Source organism: Mesoplodon bidens (assembly GCF_964165515.1).
Source record: "Mesoplodon bidens genome assembly, chromosome: 4".
Lineage (NCBI taxonomy): Eukaryota > Metazoa > Chordata > Mammalia > Artiodactyla > Ziphiidae > Mesoplodon > Mesoplodon bidens.
The window spans coordinates 61,356,402-61,369,832 of NC_138160.1; the positions used below are offsets into that span (position 1 = coordinate 61,356,402).

At 47.2% G+C, this 13,431-nt stretch overlaps 1 protein-coding gene across 1 annotated transcript in view; it reads left to right on the forward strand.

The window, feature by feature from the left end:
- Positions 1-1,362: 1,362 nt before the first annotated feature.
- The window catches only part of SV2C (synaptic vesicle glycoprotein 2C), a 207,182-nt gene continuing 195,113 nt past the window's right edge, over positions 1,363-13,431 (forward strand). The window contains exon 1 of the mRNA XM_081230827.1: positions 1,363-1,790. The gene's annotated coding sequence lies outside the window, so the exon portion shown is untranslated. The remainder of the gene's footprint in view (positions 1,791-13,431) is intronic.

Genomic DNA, 13,431 nt, shown 5'->3' on the forward strand with positions numbered 1-13,431 from the left:
TTTTTGAATTATGGTTTTCTCAGGGTATATGCCCAGTAGCAAACTGCGAAGTCTTTAACCAAAACAAGACCCAGTCAGGCTTTCAAAGAGCAGTGCAGCAAGTGTAGGTTCCATGGGACACGGGAATCATAATTTAAATTCTAGAGTGCCCAAAATGGAGAGAAGGGAAAGTTACAGGCCAAGGATTGTATTTTCTTCCTTCCATAGTATCAGGCATAGTGGCACAAACTAAGCCGGAAAGCTCACATTGCAACACTGATCAGGGTGAACCGCCTCATTCCCACCACCCTCTCTGGGCAGCAGGCTGCCCAAGGTGCCAGATACCTCCTTCTCCCCGCACATGTACATGAATTATTTATATTTATACCCACACGTCCGTCCATTCAATCATCCAGGCATATTTACACGAATAGAACACACTGGGAGATGTGTGTGTGTGTGGGGGGGGTGTGGGTGTGTGTGGGGGGTGTGGGTGGTTTCCACCCACGGCAGCCTGCATAGGCGCTGCGCTTTGTCTCGCTTCGGGGCACCCGTCATCCGAGCAGTGATTGCGGGGAAGGCACCTGCCTGTGCGGCCGCTTCCCACCCGGCTTGGGTTCCGCGTGAGCGCGGAGCTGGCTGGGTCGGGGACTAGGGGAGGCCCCCTTCCCGCAGCGTCTAGGTGGCAGCGCGGGAGGTGGTGCTGAGGGGGCTGTGAGCGTGGGAAGGAGGAAGGGGCGGCGGCGCCAGGCCCGCGGGGGGCAACGCCCTCTCTTGTGGCTGCGAGGTGGCCACGCCAGCCTTGGGTGTGGCCTCTTCGAGGCAGGTTTCTCCCGAGCCGCTGAACCCAACCGCTTTGAAATGGGGGAAGCTCCAGCTGGGGTCTCCACCACTGCGAGGGGCGAAATGTTCCTAAAAATACAAAATTCCCTTGGCTATTTAAAAAGAAAATTTTATAAGGTAGTTTCCCCCCAAAAGGCCATTTCAAATGTCTGCTTGGGAGTCCGGCTATCTGGCCCTACCTGGCATTGGGGTGACGCGAGGCGCCAGGCAAAGTTTCCACCTGTCTGCTCCTGCTGCGCCCCAAGGCTTGCCTCGACTTGTCTGTCAGCGTGGCGGTGGGGAGGGGGAATAGGCAACCTCGCCCAGCCTGGGGGCTCCCAGGAAGCCGAGTCAAAGTTAACAGGTCAGCCCCAGGCCCAGAAATAGGAGGCAAATCCTTTTGCCCCTGGCACTAGCCGGGTCCAGCACTCAGAATTCCTTGTTGTCCCACGGGACAGACTCGAAGCGCCGCCCGCGGGTGCGCAATGCATAGTCACACCCAGTGACTAATTAAGAACTGGGGCCCTTTCCATCATTCTGTTGCGAACTCGGAGCCCTGACTTCTCCAAAAGTACCAGCGACTTGGGGGTGGCCCTACCCACCCCCATCCCGCGCAGCTGCAGCGCCTCGCACCCAGACTTCCCGGGGCGCGTCAGCCCACCCCGCAGCAAATCGTGCGTAGCTCGCGCCTCCCACGCGCGCAGTGACTCCCTCCCTGCGCGCCGCTAGTACTCGCGCCACGCCGTCTCCGGGCACTGCAGCACCGCGGGGGCGGAGGCGAGGCGGCGGCGGAGGAGGAGGTCCGCAGAGTGCGAGCCCCGAGCCACTTTCTCGCCCCTCCTCTCGCCGCTGACCCGCTCGGAGTCACCACTCCGTGCGCTGCAGGAGAGAGCGGCAGAAGGAGGCGGCCCCGAGGAGCGAGCCCGAGCGGCGGTCGCCGCTGAAGCGCTGACACCATCCTGGGCAGGGGGTCCCCGGCGACTGGAGCGGTGAGTGAGGGACCCCGGCAGCGTTGGCGGGTTTTCCCTACGCTACTTTATTTCCTTTCCGGACCCGCTGGCCGGGCGCTGCAGCCTGGGGAACTTTTCGTAGCCTTTTAGAAGAGCAACTTTGCCCCACCTGCCCCCGGGGAAGGGGTTGCAGGTGCCAGGTGCTGCCCGGCCGGGCGCCTTCGCTGGAGCAGGACCGAGGAAGTCTGGGGTAAAGCAGATGGAGTGACCCCCGGTTGCCCGGGGTAGGTCAGGGGATGCGGGTGCACTTTATCCCAGATCCCCGGGGGAGGCAGGTAGGCAGCCGCGGGGATGTGGGGGCCACGCTCGCCTTCTATAGGGACCTCCACCATCCTTTGCTTGCGTGGTTCGACGGTCAGGGGGAGGCTGATTTAAAACAAGCAGCTCCTAAACCCTGGCCGGCTACGCGACCTGTATCCCCACCCAGCCTTGGGCTCAACTTTTAGCCGGGAATCCCTTTGCAGACGTGTGGGTGGCGGGAGGGCGAAAGCAGCCGCAGTAGGCTCTGCGGGAGCCTAAAAGAAACATCGGGGATTTAAAAACTATTCCACATAAATCCCCGAAGCCCCTGCCTAGCGTCTACGAGAGCACAAGCGAGGGATGGAGAGCAGGGAAACCCGCGGGGCTGTTTGTGAGTGTCTGCGCTTGCCTGCATTACGCCTTCATTCAGTAATAACCTATTGACCGCCTACTGTGGCCAGGCACAGCGAAATAGACTCACTGGCTTGAGGCTCAGCTGGGAGAGGGGCCATCACCCGTAAACAAACTAACTATCCAAGTGATTTCAGGTGGTGAGGAGGGCTGTGGAGGTGATCACCCAACCCAATTGACCCTTTCTCTTGGCGGGCTCTTTCCCCTCCTCCTGGGTTCTAGAACTGGGAAGACTTTTTTCTCGAGTGCCTAGGGGACCGCCCCGGGCTGGGCCCACTAGGACTGCGGAATATGGTGATGAACTTGGCAGGGGGCAGCAGGCACCTCGCCGCAGATGCAGAACTCAGAGCCTTAGTGTGGGCGTGCGGGGACCTTAAGCGCCCGGCGCGCGGAGGCGGAGAGGGAGGGCTGAGTCCCAGGGGCTGGAGGTGCTGCCTGGAAGGCTGGAGCCGGGGTCGGGGGGGGAGGTGGAGCGTGGGTGGTGGGGTAGGGGAGGGCGTTAGCGTCACCGGCTACGTGTGCGAGTGATGCAAATGCAGACCCGGGGGAGGGGGCGGGGGCGGAGGATGGGGAGGCGTCGGAGTCTCGGTCCGGGAGCGCGCGCGTGTGCGTCAAAGGCTCTCGGGTGATGGATGCCCTGCAGCGCACCCGGCACGGGCAGCCGCGACCCGGCGCGGCGTGGGGGTGGGGACGGGAGGGCAGGGCGGGACCCGGCAGACTGCTGCGGGGGCGGGCGGCGGCGGCGCCGAGCGGCTACCGAAGCCCCGCCGGGCCGGGGCTGCAGGTGGGCAGGAGACTCCGCAGTGCGCCGCAGTGCCGGGAAGGCGCCGCAGCGGCCGGGCGCTCCCCGGAGGACCGAAAAGATGGGGCGTTTTTCAGGGCGCCACCACAGGAATTCCCCACAGGAATTCCCTGATGGTCTCCTCTCTCCTTGGACCTCCTCCCTTCATTCTTAGCTGACTGACAGCGCTAGAAAGAAAGTTGTTTCAGTTTATTTATTTTTATTTATTTATTTTTTTTGCGGTACGCGGGCCTCTCACTGTTGTGGCCTCTTCCGTTGCGGAGCACAGGCTCCGGACGCGCAGGCTCAGCGGCCATGGCTCACGGGCCTAGCCGCTCCGCGGCATGTGGGATTTTCCCGGACCGGGGCACGAACCCGTGTCCTGTGCATCGGCAGGCGGACTCTCAACCACTGCGCCACCAGGGAAGCCCGTTTCAGTTTAATTCTGATCCTTAATCCTGGAGGAGGATTTGGCATTAATCTCTTTGACATCCACTCATTTTCAGTGGCACGTTCCGAAAGGCTTCGTGCTCGCGGCAAGTTTTCATGTGAAAGCTTCGATGTTGAGGTTCTTGAGATATCGTAAGGCTAATCCATTCCTTCGCCATTCTTCAGGAGTTTTGTCAGGAGGCCTGGCCTCTAAGTGGAGCTGAGAAAGGCTTGCAAAACGATGTGTCGCATTCCTCCTTTATAACCTAAAAATATGTTAAAAACAGTACTACAAATGCATTCCGTGGTAGAGAATAAAAAGCCCAATCCATGTTTCATTCTATGTATTAACAAAAAAGAAGGACCCTACTTTCTGGAAACCTAATGGCAGAGGTTTTTCTACTGGTTTTCCTGAATGAGCCTAAGTCTGCCGTATGTGTGGCAAAGGGAACGCAGGGGGATAGTGGGGTGGGGTTAAGGGAGGAAGGAGGAAAAGCAGTTATTAAAGAGCCCACAGACAAAGATCCTGGTCTCATTTTCCCAAGTATTATGTTATGTCACCTTAGGTTATGGGCAAGTGACTTACCCTCTTGGGTTCATCCTCCCTGTTTGAGAAATGTGAAAAATAGCTGAGACTAGCTCTTATTAAAAAGTTGTTTTGGGGACAAAAGAGTCTCAGAGAGTTTTGGACATACAGATTCTCTATGAATGGAAAATATGAAACAAAGTCCCTTTAAGGAGAAAGAAAACACTTATCTTTTAAAAAAAATTCTGGAGACTTCCTTGGGCACTGTTCCTTTAATGAAACTTGGCCTTCAATGCCAGCAAATGCAGACAATAGACTTTTCCTAGCAGTCTAATATAAAATCAAATGCCATTAGCTGCTGGCTGTCTGGAGAAGGGGGGTGGGGGAGAAGCTCTAGATTACATCTGAATGTTTTTGGTGATGTGGTAGGGAAATCAAATTTATTTTTCATGACCCAGTGACATTTAAAAGTAGCTTCTCTGGTGTGAGCGGCAGACTAGCCGACAAGCTTTTAGGTAAAAATCCTACTCATTATTAATGCTGTCATATTCCGTAAGTGTGGAAGGTCCCTCAGAGAACAGGATGCAGTTTCCACCCTCAAGGCGATTACCGCAAAAGGCATCAAAATCTGCAGTATATTACGTGACCAAGAGTACCAGAAAATCCATTTCCTATAATTAGGGATATTAGCTCTTCTTCTGAGGGAAACTTGTTGATGACATATTTCATGAATGAAAATATCTGATGTGTCAAAATGCCTTCCTAAGCAGATCACTATGTTGTTTTTCATGTTACTCATGATGGTAGATTTCTGTGGACTAAAAGTTAAAATGTCCTTTTTATTCTCTGTGGCTGCATCAGGGGAAGATCTGTGATTCACCAGTGCTTCTTGGCTCTATGATGCTGAGGTTTCGGTCTGAGCCATGGTTTACAACATGTATATCATTGCTCGTTTAACACAAACTCATCATTTAGATGAAGTCTGTTTGTAAACCTAGGAGAGGCAGTTCCTCACCCCCAGCCCGCTCATGCAGTTTTGGTCCAACGTTGATAAATTATTTTGGGTTTTGCTTTTTAAATTCCAGCTCTATTGAGCAGCCATTGCAAAATGTTGCAGTGGACAGAACTCGAAGCTTCTTTCTTTTTGACACAGCTGAAATAACAATGGAAGATGAAGTTACTGTTTTAATTCTGGCTAAAAAGATGTTGTAAGAGGGTATAAAGACACCATTTAGTTTTATCACAAACACCCCTTGTAATTAGGAAGGGTCAGTAGCGGTTGCATATCACGATGGCTTCCCTTATTGGGACGAAGTGAACAAAATGAAATGGATGGAGGGGGTGAATTGGATGGTTTGGTCCTTTCTGGTGCTAATATTCTTTTCCTCTGTGAAATATAGAAATATATGATGAGTTATAGTTTAAATTTGAACTTTTCTTATAAATAGAATATAAGAAATGTTTTTGATTAACTCATACTGAAATTTTACATGGGGCTATGGGCTTTGTTTTTGTAGCGTAATTAGTCTATTAGATTTGGTATTATGCCAGGAGGGGTATGAGTTAAAATGTTTTTAAAAGACCAAATTTGAAAAATAATAATCTCAGCTTGACATAAAGTGGATATTCAGATCAATTTCACATGACAACATTTTAAATGTTTTCTCTTGACTACCTAATGCACACCATGCCTGCTATATCTTTTCCTGTGAACCGTATGTAATACAAATGATTAAGACCAGACACTGAGAACTCTATTGATGGGTTTTAGTCTTCTTATAGCACTTGGGCCCTCTTACAGTTCAAGAGCACAATGAGATTTATGACAAGTTAGACTAAGTGCTTTCTCCTGTCATTTGCCACTGTTTGAAAATCTTATGAACTAGAATCCTAGAATAGCTTAATAGATCAGGGCTCTCAAATAGTCATGTGTATCATACTTTCCAGGGGAGCCTGTTCAAATGGAGGTCTCTTAGCCCCATCCTAGACATTCTAAATGAGTGGTTTCATGGGTAGGCCTGGAGTATGCTGTTTATCAGGCTCTGCCACGTGGGTTGGATGCTGTCGTTTGGGGACCACAGTTGTAGGAACACTTGAACTAGTACTGGGCAGTGCAGCAAGGACCCAGAATGCATGGGCTTTCTAAGCTCTGTTGTTCTCTTTGATATTTGTGGACTGTCTACCTGAAGCTCTCAGAGAAATCACATTCTAGCTGGCAAGGAGGATTCAAGATAGCTAACTTCTTTGGTAAGTCAGAGGCAGAGTGAGTGAGGCAGGGGTTTGGGAAGGACTCTGTGGAGACAGATGGGCCTAGGCAGAGCAAGCATCGTATGTAACCGGTCAGTCCAGTGGCATAAAGACTGAAAACCTTAGCCTTCACAGCCTTCAGGGCTCTAGGGGGTCTGGCCCCAGCTCACCTCCATAACCTCATGTTACATAACCCCCAAAGCTCTCCCATCCTAGCAACTTCAAACATCAGTCTTCGGCTCCCATGGCAACCTTATCACCTGCTCCAACACGCCTTTGTCACGTTAATGCTTTATGTAACTCAGATTTTAGTCCGGTCTTCTCTTTCTGGGGAAGCCTCCCAAACCTCTTTTGTGAGGTTAAAATTCCCTCTCCCATCACAGTGTACTTTTCCTTATATATAAGGTTGTCAGAGAAAAAGAGAATGTTCAGTTAAATCTGAATTCACTTTTAACATAAATGTCTCAAATATTGCATGAGACATATTTATATTAAAACATGATTTACTGTTTATATGAAATTTAAATTTATCTGGGCATCCTGTATTTTTATTTGCTAAATCTGGCAACTCTGTTTATAAAGCTCATTAATTTTACCATTTCCCTTTTTTAAAAAAAAGAGATTCTTTCATTAATATATATCTATCCTGACTAAACCGTTAAGCTCCAGGAGGCCAAGGACAGGATTAGAGGGAGGTGGCTGTTTGGTTTTGCTGTTTTCTCCCCAGTGTCTAAAGAGCTCAGTAAATGCTGTCAAATGAATTAATGAGCTGTTTGAGAAAAATGGTGTAACCATAGACAAGTTTCTTAACCTCTCAGAGCCTTAATTTCTCCAGCTGTGAAAAGGTCATTTTTATATCCACTTCTTAGGATTGTGTGTGAAAGTTAAATAGGGAAAATATACATAAAGCGCCTAGCATGTTGCTTTGTAGGCACTGTGCATTAAAAGGTGCCTTTTCTCTTCTCCTAACGTTTGTCTTGTAAAATGAAAGGATTCCATTTTAATGTAGGAAATCTACTTCCTTTTTATTATAATGCAATCCTGAATGCTTCTGGAATATTTACCAAATGCACAGTACTCTGGAGATTCAGCTATGCAGTTATAGCGGTGCACCCATCTGTGGAATGGTGACTCCTGAGGCTGGCTTCATGGGCCTGTGGCATGTGCAGTCACACAGGGTCTCACACTTGGAAGGGCCTTTTGTTTGATTTATGCTCTGCCTTCACCTTTTGAAATTCGTTGAACAAGGTCCCCCGTTTTCCTTTTGCATTGGACCTTGCCATTTATGTTGTGGATCCTGGTAACCTATGCACATTTGCATTTAGCACATGCATCGGGAGCATTATATTTCGTCTTTATAATGACCCTGGCAGCTCTCATTACTCAGAGAACTTGTGATTTTCCCCAGATACGTGGCTTATAATTGACTGAACCAATGTCCTTTGCACTGTCTTCACCTGATGACGACCACCCCATGTGTCCACACCTTTGACTGAGCATCAGAAACTTTGGAAGAACTAGCCTTAGGTCTCCTATTCTTAGGTCACCTCCGTGGGCCTTCCCTCCCCATAGCTGCTCCTGCGATTGCTGAAACAGGATCTTGAAGTTCCAGGTCTGCCTTTGTAGGAAAATCAGGACCACCAGCAGTTGTTTTAGATACTATCTCCTCCAATGTTCAGGTTTTTAAATCTGCAGTTTCACCCAAGATAAATAGTGATCTTGGAAGGTTGAAATTTTACTAAGAGAAATATCCGAGATGTTTGTTCTTTGCTCTAAATTACTCAGATGAGTCACATAGCACTGGAGCCTCTGCAGGAGGGAACAGCCATGCATTTTGGCAATGGGTAGAGAAGGTGACCCACTTTGTCATTTCAAGCTCTGACTAGCCTGTTTTAAAATATACTCATCTTAATATTACTTTTTAATAGTTCTAAGCATGCCCTGTTTTTCTTTATGACATTTTTGTGCTTATGTGTGTTTGTAGTTAAGAAGTGACTCCAGTGATTCCATGGGGCCATTCTCAAGTTTGCCCTCATACTGTTATTATTTTTAACACATGACAGCATGCCCCCAGTTCTTGCACATTAAACACAGAAGGAGCTGCATTGAACACACAAATAATTTAAGTATAAAGATTATTATTTTTGGAAGTATCCAATTAAATCTGCAGCCTGGGTTTCCTATTGGCCACATCAGTGTAGAGGTAGAATTATAGACCCACAATAGCCTCTACAGTCATTTCTCCAGTTCTGTTCCTCCCCCAGTTGTGGATTCCCAGCCTTCTTTAAAGATTTCTCACTGTTTCTTTGGGTCCTTAAGGGTCACTCCTGCAGTCCTTGTCCCTAGTTCCCTGCAGCAACATCACTACAGTGCTGCCAAACCTGCTTCCCTTTGCCCAGGACGTCCTGGCTCCAGTACTGTAGACTCTGCTGATGCCACCATGCGCTCTTAATGTCCCTGGGGAGCTTAGAGAATGTGTGAATGCTGGGGGGCTGGTGAAAGGACACTTCAAGTGACACAGTGTCCTGTATTCACATTTACTTGTCCCTGCTGATGCTGGCCCATTGTCCTAGGATTATAAATAGTGGGTCTGAAATTGCCTTTCGCTTGGGGTGAGCCCTGTCCTGGGAGACGTCTTAGTCCCTCCCTTTTAGACATACTAAGAGGTATCAGAATATTCAGATAAATCATCAGAACTTTGGAAGGATGTTCATGGCATCATTATTTGCAATAGTGAAAAATTAGAAACAACCTGAGTGCTCATCAGAGGATGTTTACATCAGTTACAGTGCATTTAAATAATGAAATATTACACAGCCATTGAAACGAATGAGGTGAAGCTATACGTACTGGAACTATTTTGAAAATATGTTATTAGTTAAAAATATAGCAGTTTATTAACCAGAATATTTGTTATGTCTCTATTAAAAAATTAAGGTACGTTAAAAAGTCTGGAAGGATGAAGACCAAACTATTTGGGGTAAAAGATGGAGAGGACCTGACACTTTTACTTGATACATTTCTCAATCATTTGAGTTTTCAACAATAAGCACATATTACTTTTATAATTAAGGCATCAGTAAAGGTGGTGAAAGTTAATTTCAAGATGTCCCTGTGATGCTATTTCTCAAATGTATTTAATAAATATAAATATGTCTCAATTAATTTTTAAGTGGTAGAAAGCAATGCCAGTTTTTCCTGTGGATACTTTTCTAGTCCATAATATCAGTAAGGTAATCAAAGTTGTGAGAACATAAATCAGTTATGTTCCATAAAAACTATTTTCATTTTGAATGAAAAAAGGCAGATACCTATAAACGTTTGATACAATGGCCCTTGAGAATGACTGCTCATTGCTGACCTAGGTTGTTAAAGCTGAGGACCTCCCTCCTCCCGCCACCCCTGTTCTCAGTAAGTCTTATGTGTCCAATAGCTGTCATAAGCCTATATTAATAGGCTGCATGTTTTGTTTTGAGGGACATTATTTATTCTACTGTGACTGTGTATTTGATGGGACTGGAGATTGGCAGTTTTTTTTTTTTGTTTGTTTGTTTGTTTTTTGTGGTACGCAGGCCTCTCACTGTTGTGGCCTCTCCCGTTGCGGAGCACAGGCTCCGGACGCGCAGGCTCAGCGGCCATGGCTCATGGACCCAGCCGCTCCGCGGCATGTGGGATCTTCCCGGACCAGGGCACGAACCCGTGTCCCCTGCATCGGCAGGCGAACTCTCAACCACTGCGCCACCAGGGAAGCCCAATTGACAGTTCTTTTATCTTCTCTTCTCGTGGACCTGGAATGTCTTCCCTCCCACCACCTCTCCTCCTCCCCTTCCCAACATCTGCACATTGGTCCATGGAAAAGGCTCCTACCCGTCCTCCAAGCCTCAGCTTAAAACTCACTTTTCATGACCCTCCATGGCAGAGTTCGGGCCCCTTTCTCTGACTCTCCCAGTCCCCTTGCAGCCACACTGAAGGAGTGCTTTTCATGCTGTGTTATTGTGGCCTCTCTACAGGAGCTTTCCTGAGTCCCTTGGCTCAGGAGTCCCTAGACTGAGTCCCTTGAACTTCAAGGGAAGAGGCCAAGTCACTGGGATCTTTGTAACGCCTGGCGCTGGACACATAGAGGCTAAAACCCTTTTAAATTATTTTAAAATCTTTTTTATGGCAGTGTAATACACAGAGAGAAAAGTGCGCATATTAAAAGCGGATAGCTGAATTGATCTTTATAAACTGAGCGCATCTCTTTAACCAGCACCCAGATCATGAAGGAGATTATTCCCAGTGCCCCAGAAGCCCCTTGCATGTCCCTTCCAGTCATAACCCCTTCTGCTATCCTGACTTCAGTCCTCTGGAGGCGCCTAACACAGCTCTCCCTGTCCTGCCCAGATGCCCATTTTATTCATGCCCATCGTCTGGGAAACTGCTTGCCAGAGCCTTACCCCTGCCAGTGGACATGAGCATGTCATGGCTATGCTGTCTCTAGATGCCCAAACTCCCACTCCACAACATGACATAGTCAGAGAAAATGGTCCCTAATTTGTTCTACACTACTAGCTACAGGACAGCTCTGCCTGTGACCCAAGTCTAGGTCCCTCATGGGCAGTTCTGTCATTTGATCTCCACTTTCATCAGATTGGATAAGGTTCTTTCTGTTTCTAACGTGCTGAAATTTCATATGAATATGTATAGAATTTAATGCTTTTAAGCCTCTGATTAATTACAAAATCATTTTTTTACATCTTTATTGAAGTATAATTGCTTTACAATGGTGTGTTAGTTTCTGCTTTATAACAAAGTGAATCAGTTATACATATATGTTCCCATATCTCTTCCCTCTTGCGTCTCCCTCCCTCCCACCCTCCCTATCCCACCCCTCTAGGTGGTCACAAAGCACTGAGCTGGTTTCTATTTCTTCTTGTGTCAGTTTTGGTAAGCTGCATTGAAAAAAAATTTTTTTTTAAATTTTATCCAGATTGTCAAATTTATTGCATAGTTACTTATAATCACTGCTTTGTTTTTATTTTGTGAACTCTGTGATTCTTGTATCTAATTGTATTTTCTTCATTGCTTTGACTAGTTAAAAGCTTAGTCAATTTTTTTGTGTAGATTCTAGAAACTTTATGGAGTCATGTGGTGTTATATGAAGATCTTAAAAAATATATATGAATTATTTGAAATGCATCCCTATGTCATTTGAACCTGTAATCATTGCCTGTGGTTATATGTAATTTAAAAAACTCATTATTTTTTCTATTTAGCATTGAATAACCCTAAAAATTCAGAACATTAGTAAGTAGAGTGACAGATATATTTAATTACTTCTAAAAATGTCTAAATGTTAGAAGCCAAGTTTGTAGAAGATACCAGTTCCTTTGAAGGCAAAAATGTTGACAAAAATCAAATACCCATGAGCCTTCGGTGGGCCTACTGGTTATTTAATGCTATCCGTGTTTATAATCTGAAAGGGTAAATGAACCACGATTTGAATTTTGATGACGGGTTTTATTTTGTGACATCCATGGGCCTTAATCAATCCTCATTTCATCTCTGCCTGCCTTTACGTGAATCTGTCAGACTGTGGCAGACTTTGCCTATTCTGTTCTTCAAGGTGATTGTAGGAGAGTGAGCTCCTGAGATACCTGTTGGTATGGTTCGTGTAGGATTCTCCCAATTCCCAGTGACTCATACAGCTAGTGACTCAGCATTGTGTGTTTATATAGCACCAATTAACGCCTACCTTTTCCCTAGATCCCACCCAGTCCTTCTTTTTCCCAGTGTCCACCTGTTCCCTGTCCAGCATCATGAATTTCTCATTGACTTTTCTATTTCTCCTTTAACCATACTTGGACCTACTGCCTGTGCTGGGTGGGCAGGTATTTGCCAGACATTTATTACTATGTCATGCTGCCTTACCACCACTCTAAAAGTTAGTAACTGAAAGCAATGATCATTTCTTTTCACCCATGCATCTGTAGATTGGCTTGGGGCTGGCTGATCTAGGTTGCGCTTTGCTGGGTTTTCTCTAAGTTGCAGATTAGGTTCAGGTTTTTAATCCTCCTTGGAACAATTGGCTATCCAGTTCATATGTTTTTGCATGGAGATGGCAGAAGTATGAGAAAGGTGAGTGGAAACTTGTGATGCCTCTTAAGGTAGGCTCTGAACCTTGTCCCTTCAGCCCACATTCCATTGACCAAAGACAGAATACACAGGACAGTTACATATAACAAAGCACTGGCTCACATACTGTACAACTTTCCAGTGTCTTAATAGATACCCATTTAGATGAAAATTTTGTTTCTATTACTTTAAGCTGAGACCTTTTTTCTGTTTTATATATAAACACAAGTTTGTTTTTGTTTTTGTTTTTTTGCGGTACACGGGCCTCTCACTGTTGTGGCCTCTCGCATTGCGGAGCACAGGCTCCGGACGTGCAGGCTCAGCGGCCATGGCTCACGGGCCCAGCCACTCTGTGGCATGTGGGATCTTCCCAGACCGGGGCACAAACCTGTGTCCCCTGCATCGGCAGGCGGACTCTCAACCACTGCGCCAGGGAAGCCCAAACACAAGTATTTTTATATAGTTTTTATATACAGGAGTCAAACTGCTTATAAATCAAGGGAAGATTTTATTATTTATTTTTTTTTTGCGGTACGCAGGCCTCTCACTGTTATGGCCTCTCCCGTTGCGGAGCACAGGCTCTGGACACGCAGCCTCAGCGGCCATGGCTCACGGGCCCAGCCGCTCCACGGCATGTGGGATCTTCCCAGACCGGGGCACGAACCCATGTGCCCTGCATCGGCAGGTGGACTCTCAACCACTGCACCACCAGGGAAGCCCCGAGAGGTGCTTTTGAGGTTACTTCTGCACCTCCTGCTGGCCGTGTTAGCTGGTATATGTGTGTCTCTTGAGGGAGTGTGTGTGTGTGTGTGTCTCCATTTCCTCTTGCCCAGTGGTGATGGGTTGTGACATCTTCACTCAGGAAACCATGA